Source organism: Mastomys coucha, unplaced genomic scaffold (genome assembly GCF_008632895.1).
Source record: "Mastomys coucha isolate ucsf_1 unplaced genomic scaffold, UCSF_Mcou_1 pScaffold15, whole genome shotgun sequence".
In the NCBI taxonomy this organism is placed as follows: Eukaryota; Metazoa; Chordata; class Mammalia; order Rodentia; family Muridae; genus Mastomys; species Mastomys coucha.
The window spans coordinates 121,761,615-121,773,560 of record NW_022196897.1 but is presented as its reverse complement, the minus strand read 5'-3'; the positions used below and the strand labels follow the sequence as shown (position 1 = coordinate 121,773,560).

Here is an 11,946-nt window from a genome sequence, read left to right as displayed (position 1 = left end):
AGTGGGAGGCAACAGGGGTTTGTTTTGGTTGTTTTTGTTTGTTTCTTTGTTTTTTGGAGGGGAAAATGAGAATGGAGAAATTTACATGTAAATAGAGAAAATATCTAAAAGAAAAAAAAAATCAAGTTCATCTCAATGGACCTGAAACATGGGGCATCTAGTACACAAAACCATTAGTGCTTTTCCACCAGACCAGAAGAAGATAGTCTATTCAAACCTGATTGTTCACTTTGATTCTCTGTACAAAGAATAGTTACTCCAAAAGTCAAGGCTAACAAATTATTAGTGTTCTGCCAAATAAAAAGACTGATTACATGAGAATGTGCTGTTTCCAGCCCTTAAAAAAACAATATCTTTTCACTGTCCCAGAGGAGTGAAGAGGACAGACAGTCAAGAAGGTGATTATTCTGTAGGAAAAGGTGAGCATGCTTTCTTTTTTTTTTGAAAAAAAAAAAAAAAACTTCATTATTGAAAACAAAAAGAAAAAATAGTTCTCAATGCAAATTTGAGGTAATCCAGGTGCAGCATGCAGATCTGTGGGCTCCAAGAAGTTTCTCTGGAGAGGCTTTGCTCTGCAGGTGCATAAATAATTACGACACAAACTTGGTCCCATATGCCACAGTTTCCAAGCTGTGAATGAGAGAAAATCCACATCTGAGTGAACTATGTTTTCAACCCGAACCCACTGTTATTTAGTAGAATGTTTAGTGTTTCTGTTGTGTTGCTCTCTCTCCCATGGAAGTATAGCACACCTCCTTCAATTAGAGAGGAAAGAGGACAGGATGCTGTGTTCTGGTTATAAATGTTTCATTTTGCACAGAGATGAAAATCACAGAGGGGCAGATGAGTAGAGTAGCTGGGAAGCGAATGCGATGTTGTTTACAGATCCTCAGAGGTGGAGTATAGAAAACTGCTCCTGCCAGCCTGCTGTCTGTTAGGCTTTTACATTGCCAAACCTGGTCATGAAACCCTTGGTGAACCTCATGCAGGTGAATGCCTACAGATAAGCAGAGGAACACAGCACCTGAGAATGCTAACTTAGCCATTGATGACTGACTTGTCCATCCTCTACTATACACATGCTGCTGGAGCAATCAGTCCCACCATGTATACTCCTTGGTTGGCGGTTTAGTCCCTGGGAGCTCTGAGAATACTAGGTAGTTCCTATTGTTGTTCGTCCTAAGGGACTGCAAACCCTTCAGCTCCTTGGGTCCTTTCTCTAGCTCCTTCATTGGGGACCCTGTGCTCAGTCCAGTGGATGACTGTGAGCCTCTACTTCTGTATTAGTCGGGTACTGTCAGAGCCTCTCAGGAGACAGCTATGTCAGGCTCCTGTCATCCAGCACTTGCTGGCATCCACAATAGTGTCTAGATTTGATGATTGAGTATGAGAAGGATTCCCAGGTGGAGCAGTCTCTGAATTGTCCTTCCTTTAGTCTCTGCTCCACCGTTAGTCTCTACAACTCCTTCCATGGGCATTTTGTTCCTCCTTTTAAGAAGGAACAAAGTATCCACACTTTGGTCTTTTCTTAATTGAAGTTCTCTCCTCTCAGATGCCTTTAGCTTCTGCCATTAAACTATCCTGCACACCTATCTTCAATATTTATCTACTTATTTACTTGGCAATACTGTGCTGACCCATAGCAAGGTAAAGAACTTGTTAGATCTATAACTCAGATATGGCTCATGTACACACAGTTGATTATGACTATTTGTAAATTCTGTACTTGCAAGCCCACCATGTGGTATTTCCTTATTCCTATGCTTTCAGTTGGTAATGTCAGTTTGAAATGCCACCCTCTATGTGTAGTGCTCAGATGCTGTCTGGTGTGTGTGTGTGTGTGTGTGTGTGTGTGTGTGTGTGTGTGTGTGTGTGTGTGTGTTTTAGTAAGGTGCTTTATTAACTTTACATTTTTAAACGCTAATAAGAAATGATCAGCAGCTGCAGAGAGACATTAGATAGAAAAAACTGCTGAATAAATCATCCTATATACTTTTAAAGATGTGTTGTCCTCAGAATGGAAGTGTTACATTGGGGAAGGGGTTTTATCTTTGTTTCCATGGGAGAAGAAATGCTGTGGATACTATCAAAATTTACAAAGATTAGATTCAAATAGGAGAGACCTCCCAAATAAGGAGAAACAGTAGTTCATCTGATAGCTTGGCCATTTAGTCCAAACTAACTTATAAAGACTAACAAATGTCTTTTCTTTGATCAGGCATGAAAAAAATAAAAATAATAATAATAATATTTCCAAATGATAAGGCATGCTTGCCTTAATGGCAAGAAATAAAAAACATTTTCTTAAACCATGTGCCTTAATTCCATGTTAGACTGTAGATTGCTACATGCGCCATGCCATCTTGGAAATCAAGTTTTGAGTGTTTTTTTTTTTTTCCTTAAATAAAAAGGAGAGTGTTATTTGTTTGGCATTAAAAATACAGTTAAGAAATTTATCATGTTTTATGTAAATTCAAAGAATACTACAATTCAAATTTAAAAAAAAAAACTCTAAGAGTCAATGTGATTTGGAACTAAATTAAATAATTTTGCAGGGCAGTGCCTTTCATTCAGCATGCCTGTAATCCCAGCAGAGAAGGCAGATCTCTATTAGCCATTTGTCTTCTAAATTCTTAAGTGAACAAGATAATGGTGGTGCATTCCTTTAATCAAATCAACCTGGGAGAAAAACTCAGATAAATCCCCTAATTAGTATGTTTGCATACTATAGAAATCACATGCCATATTCACAGATGATTATAAAAACCCTCCACAGGGATACTAGAAAGGTAGCCAATTTCCATTGGCGACAGGAACAAAGAACATTTTTCTGACAGCTGGTAAGTTCATCTCCATACATGCAACTCTGACCAGTATTAAACCAGATAACACACTAATTATGGATATCATATTTATTGGTGAATTGTCAACTAGGGGCTCTTCATAAAGCAAAATATAGTCCATCAACACTTACCTGTTGGCTTCTATTGCAAACACTACCAGGTACCTAGCTATTATGTTCCTGCAGGTAGGTATAAAGACCCTTGGTGGGGCAGGCGAGCTATAGGGAGTTGGTCAGTCGGTTGGTTGGTCGGGCTCTTTGGTGTTTTTAAGCAAGATAAGGTTTTGATGTGTTCCATAGAGAAATATGTGTTAGATAAGCTTTATGCAGGCACCTGGTACAATGTTTTTGGTTGTTGGTGTTGTGCCAGGAAACATTCGTGAACCCTTAAAAGAGCACCAAGGAAACTCTGATGTAATCACATTGGTCTCTTTATTATAAACCGCCAACCTACAGGTCAGTCTAGTGAAGCAATCCTGAACTCTCATCAGGACAAGGTTTTATAGAAAATGGAAGCAGTAAGGACAGGGGTGTGGGGGGAGTCCACTCTGCCAAGCATCTAATTGAATGACTATTGTAAGCCAACAGGTTAGTGCTCTGAAGCAAGACCATATTCAATCATGAACTGTCTGGAAGTCCATCTGAAATAATCAGAATAATCTTTAATTAACTGTTGCTAGGAGTAGCTAGGGAGTAACTCAGACCAAGGACCGGCTGTGGTGTCCTTCTTGGTACTTGGGTTTAGCTGCAGATCAAATTCTCTGCCTTTTTTTTCCCTTCTAAGATGGAGGCCAGTTCCAAGATGGAGTAGGTTTGGCCTCTCATTGGTCTAAATGAACCAACATGATGGATCAAATACCTTGCAGCAATATCCATCAAAAGAAAATAAGGTTATATATCCACTGGTTGATTGAAATCTTGATACTAGTGGTTTTCAGATCCCCAGTCCCATGTTCCCTATGGACAATGGTTCTACATTTCCAAATAGTGTTTGTGATGACTTTTAGAAAACATATGTCCTACAAACAACAAGAATTGACTATATTAAAGTATACTGCTGTTTTATTGGCTCTTACTTATTGGCTTTACTTCTCTGTTAGGTGTATATGGATAACAAAGATTTTCTCCAAGTAAGAAAGCTGCTTCACAGAAGTTTTAAAATCTCATGAGATGCACACTCTGTTGCTTGTTGACACTATTCCCAGAATAGCTGGGGGTCCTATTCAGGAAGTCCCTACTTACGCTTACATACATGGAGGTGTGTCTGTGGCTTTTTCTTCTAGCAGGTTTAGAGTTGATTTTTGAATAGGAGGAAAGGTAGATCTAGCATCACTTTCCTTTTCCATGTGGATGGATAACTAGGTCTCCCAGTACTATTTGCTTCAGAGACTGTATTTTCTCCAGTGTTTATTTTTAGCATTTTTGTCAAAAAATGGGTCATTTTAACTCTATTGGTTTATATTTGGATCTTCTGTACCATTGATCTTGGTGTGTGTCTTTGGGTCAGTGCAATCCTACTTTTGTTACTATGTTTCTATAGTACAATTAGAAACCAAGTATAGTGAGTGATACCTACAACCTTATGCTTTTTGCTTAGGATTGCTTCTTTTTATCTTGGGATTTTTGTGCTTCCACGTGAATTTTAAGATTGTGCATTTTATTTCTGTGAGAAATAGAATTGCAATTTTGATGCATACTGAATTGAATCTATATGTTGATTGCTTTTGGTTGAACACTCTTTTAATAACATTAATTCTTCCATTACATAACTATGTGAGAGAGCTCTTTCAATTTTTCTAATATCTCTCAACTACTTTCTTTAGTGTTTCTTTAGATTTTTCATTGTAGCAGTATCCTTTTTATTACTATAATAAAATATCATGAACAAAAGTAACTAAAGGAAGAAAGTTAATTTCATTTACTCCTCTATATCATAGTGCATCATCAAAGGAAGTTAGGCAGGAATCTGGAGGCAGGAACCGACACAGAAATCATGGAATAACGTTGCCTACTGGTTTACTCTTCATGGCTTCTTCAACCTGCTTTGGGTTCAACCCAAGACCATTAGTCCACAGATGGCACCACCCACAATGCACTGAGCCCTCCCACATCAATTATTAAACAAGCAAATGTCTCAAAGGCTTGCCCACAGGCTACTCTACTTAGAGCATTTTGTAAACTGATGTTCCCTTTTCCCAATGACTCTAGCTTGTGTCAAGTTAGAGGTCCACTGCATGCAGGTTAAGTTTGTTCCAAGAGATTTGTATGGTAATTGTGAATGAGGTTATTTTTCTATTATTTTTAAAAATGTTTGCTATTTGCATACAGAAAGGCTATTGGTTTTCTGAGTTGATTTTATATCCTGCTACTTTGTTAGAAGTGTTTGTCAGATTTTTAAAAAAATTTCAAAAATAATATACATGCATTTGAGTTCACACACACATGCACACATACTTCTTTCCTTTTGCTAGCACTTTTATTTCTGTTTCTTGTCTTATCAATCTAGCTAAGATTAAAGAATTCTGTTGAGTAAGAATGAAGAAAGTAGCCAATCTTGTTGTGTTCTGATGAAAGTGTAAATTCTTGGAGTTTTTTCCCCCCCAATCCATTTATGTAATGTTGGCTATAACTTTGCTGTATATAGCTTTTTTATGATGAGATATGCTTCCTTTATTCCTAGTTTTTTCATGGGTTTTATCATGATGGGACATTGGATTTTCTCAAAAAGCCTCTTTGTATCACTTGACATGATCCTGAGATTTCTGAACTCAAATCTATTTATGTGATATATTGCATTTACTAACTTTCTGGGAGAACAACAGGGATTGTAACAGAATTGGACAAGAGTGAAAACTAGGAGAGTAGGAATATCATAGTAAAATATAAACTCAAAGCATATTATGTATTTATGTGAAAAACATCATTGTATGACCTAGTTGTCTTGTGTAATGTGTGTTTCTATATTAATATGTATATGCATATATACACATATACACATAGATATTTAGACAGTCCAGTTATTCCAGTAGACTCCAGAGATTCAGGTAAAAAGGTCATATTCCCTGCCCCAACATAGTCTAACATATATTGTGGATTCATAGTGCAATGATTATATAGAGTAGAAAAAATGTACACTAAAGTTGCAGACAATGTACTAAGGGGAGATAAACACCACACAGGGAATAATCCAAATAACACCATACAGATATGTTGCTTAATAATGGGAGAGAGACTGCAAAAAATGATGTTGGAAAATGTAAAGTAAATGAATATATATTCTTCTTTATTGGTAGGTTATGAGTCATGTTGGTACCATGTTGTTACAGAAATACACTGTGGTGAAATGCTTCTGTCTGTTGCCAAAATGAACACTGAAGAAAAATGAAGAAAACTGAAGAACTCCAACAAAAAATTTACACAACAGAAGTAGCCAAACTCTTCTGGAGTCTTTAATTCATCCCCAGCCATCGTATAACAAAAAGTAAGGAAATTTATAATTTTGCACATTTAAATTTGACTTCAATTTCTACAGTACTTAATAAAACAGAAAATTGCAGTTATTAATTTAACAACACATAATTGTTTACTTCTGCATGCTTGTGATCTGTTCTGAGTTCTAAAAGACAATGACAAATTAAAACATCAACGATGTGGCCTTGGAATAAATGACAGTGTAGAGGTACAAAGGTTAAATATGTTAGATGAGTGGGAAGGAAACTAGTAGCCACTGATGGTATTTATAACCATGGCATACAAATTAATAAGGCAAATGATGGATGAGGGGCTACTTGCAAATATTCCCTGGGTTCCTGCATAGCTCCTGACAGATACCTAAAAATAGTGTTATTGAAAACCTGCTTTGTAGAGGTAACCTGTGTAAATGGTAGTCCTTCCAGATATGAAGTACAGAAAATCTTAAGACTGGTGGTTTATGTCAGCTAAGTAGAAAGGTGAGGGGGATGTGTAAGGAGTGGGTGAGGGACAACCATAATCAGAAATTGTATGAGAAATCTATTTTCAATGAAAAGAAAGAATGTCTTAAAAACACGCACTTTCATATTGGGGTTTTTCTTAGATATGAAATGTAAGGAAATTCATCAATGGAGCAGGGACCTCCTCAAATTTAGTGTTTAGGACACTAACTCATAATAACTCACCTGAAAAATATTTTTAAAGTCTTAACAAAGTACAGGATACAGTTTTCTAAATCTCATGCTTCTTAGGCAGCTTTGGACTCAAATGTCATGGGCACTTTCCTTCCTCTACTCCAGATCCCTTTCAAAAGCTTTTGGTGATAAAGTAGCCTTAGTGCAGCTGTTATATAGAGTCAGATAATTGAAGACTTGTGAAATTTTACAAAGGATACACATGTAAAGTATCCTTTAGTAAAAGGATAATGATAGGAGTAAAAGTGAATGATAGGTATGACAGAAAAAAAAAAGAAAGCATAGAAAAACATCAGAGAAGACTGAGACTTCAGGCAAGGCATCTAGCATCCTTTCTACATCACAAAGGATGTAGGCACATATGTGTATGTGAGTGTGCCTATATATATTTCATGTGTGCATGTGTGAAGGATCATCTTGGGTGTCATTCTTCAGGTGCTGTCTACCTTGATTTTAAAACAGGTCTCTCATTACCCTAGAGATCATCAAGTAGGTTAAACTGTCTTGCCAGCAATCCCCAGAAATCCAAACTTCTCTGCCTCCCCAGTACTGAGAATACAAGTGTGTGCAACCACACCAGCTTTTTTACATGATCCTTATGCTCACAAATCAAGCACTTTACTGAGGTGTCTCACTATCCCTGTTTCAATGAACAATATAGTCAAGATCTGGGAGGAGCTTTTTAACAACACATAATAAATGACTTGTTAGTACATACCACATGTGTCTGGGCCTGAACCTAATACTATGGTTCTAGGTATCAGCAAGCTAAAAACAGAGCTACGTATGGTCACTACCTTCACAGCTCAGAGAAACGAATCTTTAAAAGAAATCAGAGAAGACCTAAAGTGATGTCATATGTTCTATCATCTGTCTTTTTAGCCACTGGACAGCATACAACTGTAATAAGCTGGGAATATTTAAAGCAAGCTAATATTTCAAGAAATGGTTAGATTCTGAAGTGATAAAAATAGTATAAGCCAGAAAAGAAGTAACGCTGTTTTAGTTTGTTTACTCCAAACTTTTGGGTATTGATACTTTAGAGAGATTTATGTCAGTACAGCTTTAAGGGGGTGAAGGCATGAGACAGGGAAAAGAAAGATAAAATAAAGGTGCTCTCTAATTGTTGTGAACGTGAAAGATGCAACCCATTAGGTACCTCCAGGATACAGTCCTGAGATTCTTTTTCATGTATCTCTCCATGGAGAAGGGTTGGGATAATCAACTTCTCATAGCTCTCTTGTTTTAACGTGGGCTACTCTCCCAGGAAAAATGGAGAAATACTAATTCTCTGGCAATTCTAAGCATACCAAGTTTATGAACTAAACCACAAGAACAGCCAAAGGAAGTGCTCAGGCACAATCCCATATATTTGGCATCGGTATCTATCATTAGATCAGCTTAGATCAGCACTCAGTCAACTTAAACGTTTGGGGTCTGTAGATAGAGCAGTCTGGTTCTGACAGGCCAACAAAGGTAGTGATGTCATAAGTTAGACACTATACTAAACCCTTCATTTACATTTTATCATTTATTTCTTTTACTTGTTGGGTACTCTATACTAAGGCAATAGATGGTCATAAGTCCACATCTCCTCTGACAGGTGTGTTGAAATTAAAATCATGATTGTAATGAGATCTCTCCATTGGGAGAGGATGTGGTGAAATTGAAATTTACAACTCAGATTTCTTTACTTGGAAACTAAATAGTGGAAATTAAGAGCACCCCCCTTCTACTGTTTTTCTGAACTGCTCCCATCACCCTCCAGGGGCTGTGTTAGGACTGGTATGCTCCCAGTCAGCAGGTGTGACCAATTTTAGTGTGAGACTTAGCAAGCTAACATTAGCATTTCAAGCCCTACAGACATAGAATGGGAACTTGATTGTGGAAAGAAATGCTGGAAAGAACTGTGAACTAAAAACTTGAGCAAACATCATCATCTCTGCTGAAATAGAAATATATTGCCTTCACTCTTCATTCCCAAACATTTTGATAACTCTTTGATCCCTTTTTCTAAAAGGTGAGCTGAAATTTTAGAAAAAGAAGTAAATAAGCATAAAATAACATTCAGAGGGAAATAGATAGCATGGGAAAAACAACCATAGGAAGTTTAATGGGTACTCTGGTTTATAGTGCATTAACTAATTTAATTTAATTTTTCCTTTGATGAGCAGATCCCCATTCTGCCTTTCAAATTTCACTCTAGAAGTAGGTCTGTCTTAAATGTGTGTCATTTATTCAGTTGCAGAATAAATGTTGTGTGAAATATAAACAAAGGAATTTACATTTATGTTGCTTCTGTCATGTGCTCTGATGGTCACTTTATACACATCTCTTTCTTCTCACACAAGAGTATTCACAGAAATGCAAGAGCAGATTATCGTAGAATAGGAGGTAAAGGTGACAAACAGCAATTTTCTGGAACTAAGGGTTTTCCAGAATGCACGAAGTTTATTACTAAAAATAGAACAGGCTCAGGCAAAATAGTATAACTGATCATATTAATTGTGCACATGCCTGCTTTGCACATGATCTAAGCTCTGTGCCTCCGAGGCGCTAGCGATTGCTACTGCCAACAAGCAGTCTGTGAGTGCTTCCATTCAGGACCATTTTCTTCTTCATGCTTGCTGTTCTCAGTATCTTAATGTTTGCCAATCAGTTGAGTGTGAAATGGAATCTTGCTCCAATTTGATTTCCCTGGTTACTAATGAGGTTTGGCACCCTTTCATGTATTGTTCACCATTCATGTTAGCTGTTCTGTGAGGTGCCTTCCTTATTCCCAACTTCTTCCATCTCCCTTCTGTGGAATTATGTTATCGAATTCATCTCATCCATCTTCTCTCTCTCTCTCTCTCTCTCTCTCTCTCTCTCTCTCTCTCTCTCTCTCTCTCTCTCACTTTTACCATCATTTACATTCTATAGCATTAGCACTGATGCCTTTTAGATTGAACAGTTCTTGTGAGATAGCATCATGTTTAGCAATCTCCTAGGTCCTTACCCACTAGCTGCAATAGCATCCCAAAAGTGAGAAGAAAACAATGCTCCTAGACATAAAAAATATATCTAGTTAAAGGGTTCCCTGTTTGAGAACAACTAACCTATAATTCATCATACCAACTGATCATCGGGAAGAATGAACACGGAATAAATTCCCTCTCTATTTTTCTTTGATAGGCTCTTCCAAAGCCTGTTTATCGACACATGTTCAGAATTAGCTGCATGTAACCTAGCAGATGCATTACTGTCCACTGGCTACATAGCTCATAGACATGTAATGACAAGAACAGTAACATTTGAACTTAGTCTCCTTAGTACCTGGTCTCTTCACCTTCATCTTGTCTCCCCAATTTAGGATTACATATTCCAATTAAAGTGTTAGCACCAACTGTTTGTCTTAGCATTTCCTCAGGAGACTGGACTAATACAAACAGTTGTAGCAAAGGTGTCCTGTGGATAAGATTGGAACTGCATTACTAACCTGTCAGAAAGCAGCAGGAATAACATTTTTTAGCGGTGAACTTTAATGAAAATAAAGCCTGGGACATAGTCATAACAGAGTTACTTTACTGTCTTAAGCCTTCACAAACAGCAAACTGGGTTACAACTTAGGAACAGGTCAGGGATTGGGATTTCCAGTAGTTGCATACACAGCGAACATTAATATGGTGATTATTAAGTACCTTGTCAAGTAGGAGGACTGCCTTTGACCCATATACATAAAAAAAATGTTACACACTTGGGTTAATTACCAGTGTAAGATCTGTTCTGAAAAACAAAGAGCATATATAGTAAATTCATCACATTCTAATCTCTGTCATTGCAGTGCAGATAGTTATACAACATCAAGCCTAGAATCTGACTATGAAGGTAGCAGAGTTGTACAGAACTTTGTGTACGTGGTTCATATGGTCTTTCATTTCTAACTTAAGGCTAGTATGACCGTTATTCTGAAACCTAGGATGAGTTCATTCGGATTGACAAGCTTCAGAATATTAGAATACTAAACTTCTCCAAAACGTCATAGCAGAGAGGAACAGTCCTTTAATGGAGCTCTGCATCATTTTGTCAATAGTTGTACAGGAATTTCATCCACAGCATATATAATATAATTTTTATCTCCATTAGTATTTTTTTCTGCCACTACCTAGAACCCAATAACTAGAATGTAGTCTCATGAGAAGAGACTTCTCCAGTCTTCTCCAGGAACAAAAGTCCTCTTCTTTAAAAAATTGAGTATTGGCTATTATGTATCATACAAATTGTAAAAACACTTTGGAATAGATTTGGAGCATTAGAATTGAATTAGGGAGGGATCACAAAAGACCACTGTGTATTCACATAAAGATAATCACTGATAGCTGAAGATTCAATGTTTTGTTAAACACACAGTATAGATTCTCATAGATTTCTGGGATGGTTCTCTAAAATCATGTTCTATGATGGCTGTGGTAGTTTGATTGGTAGCTAGCCCTTATACTAATATATTTAAATATTTGGTCATCCCTCATATATTTGAATAGTTTGGTAGAACTATTTGGGAAGGATTGGGAGGTGTAGCCCTGTTGTAGAAAGTGTAACACTAGGGGGAGTTTTAGAGGTTACAAAAGCCCATCCTATTCCCAGTTAGCTCTCTTTGCCTCCTGGTTTTTCTCTCAAGATGTGAGCTCTTAGCTAGTACTCCAGTGCAATTCCTGCCTGCCTGCTGCCACATTCAGTCACCTCCATGATGGTCACAGACTCTAATCCTCTGAAACTGTGAGCCCCAAATAAACTCTTTCTTCTGTAAGTTGCCTTGGTCAAGGTGTCTTATCACAGCAACAGAAAAGTAACTAAGACAATATCCTACATCAAATAATTAAAAAGAAAAAGGTTCACTTTCTTGTCATTCTTTTTTCTCTCACTGCTCTATTTTTTTGACAATTTCTTATGTATACATAG

The 11,946-nt window shown here is 37.2% G+C and overlaps 1 protein-coding gene across 7 annotated transcripts in view; it reads left to right on the top strand.

Annotated features, from left to right (window-relative positions):
- Pak5 (p21 (RAC1) activated kinase 5) overlaps nucleotides 1–11,946 on the top strand; it is a 302,472-nt gene that overhangs the window by 122,596 nt on the left and 167,930 nt on the right. For 5 of the 7 annotated variants that reach the window (XM_031372033.1, XM_031372034.1, XM_031372032.1 and 2 more), the window contains one exon: nucleotides 6,169–6,323. The gene's annotated coding sequence lies outside the window, so the exon portion shown is untranslated. Of the gene's footprint in view, nucleotides 1–6,135; nucleotides 6,324–11,946 lie in introns of all 7 variants that reach the window. The other 2 variants (XM_031372035.1, XM_031372036.1) reach the window with 1 other exon arrangement.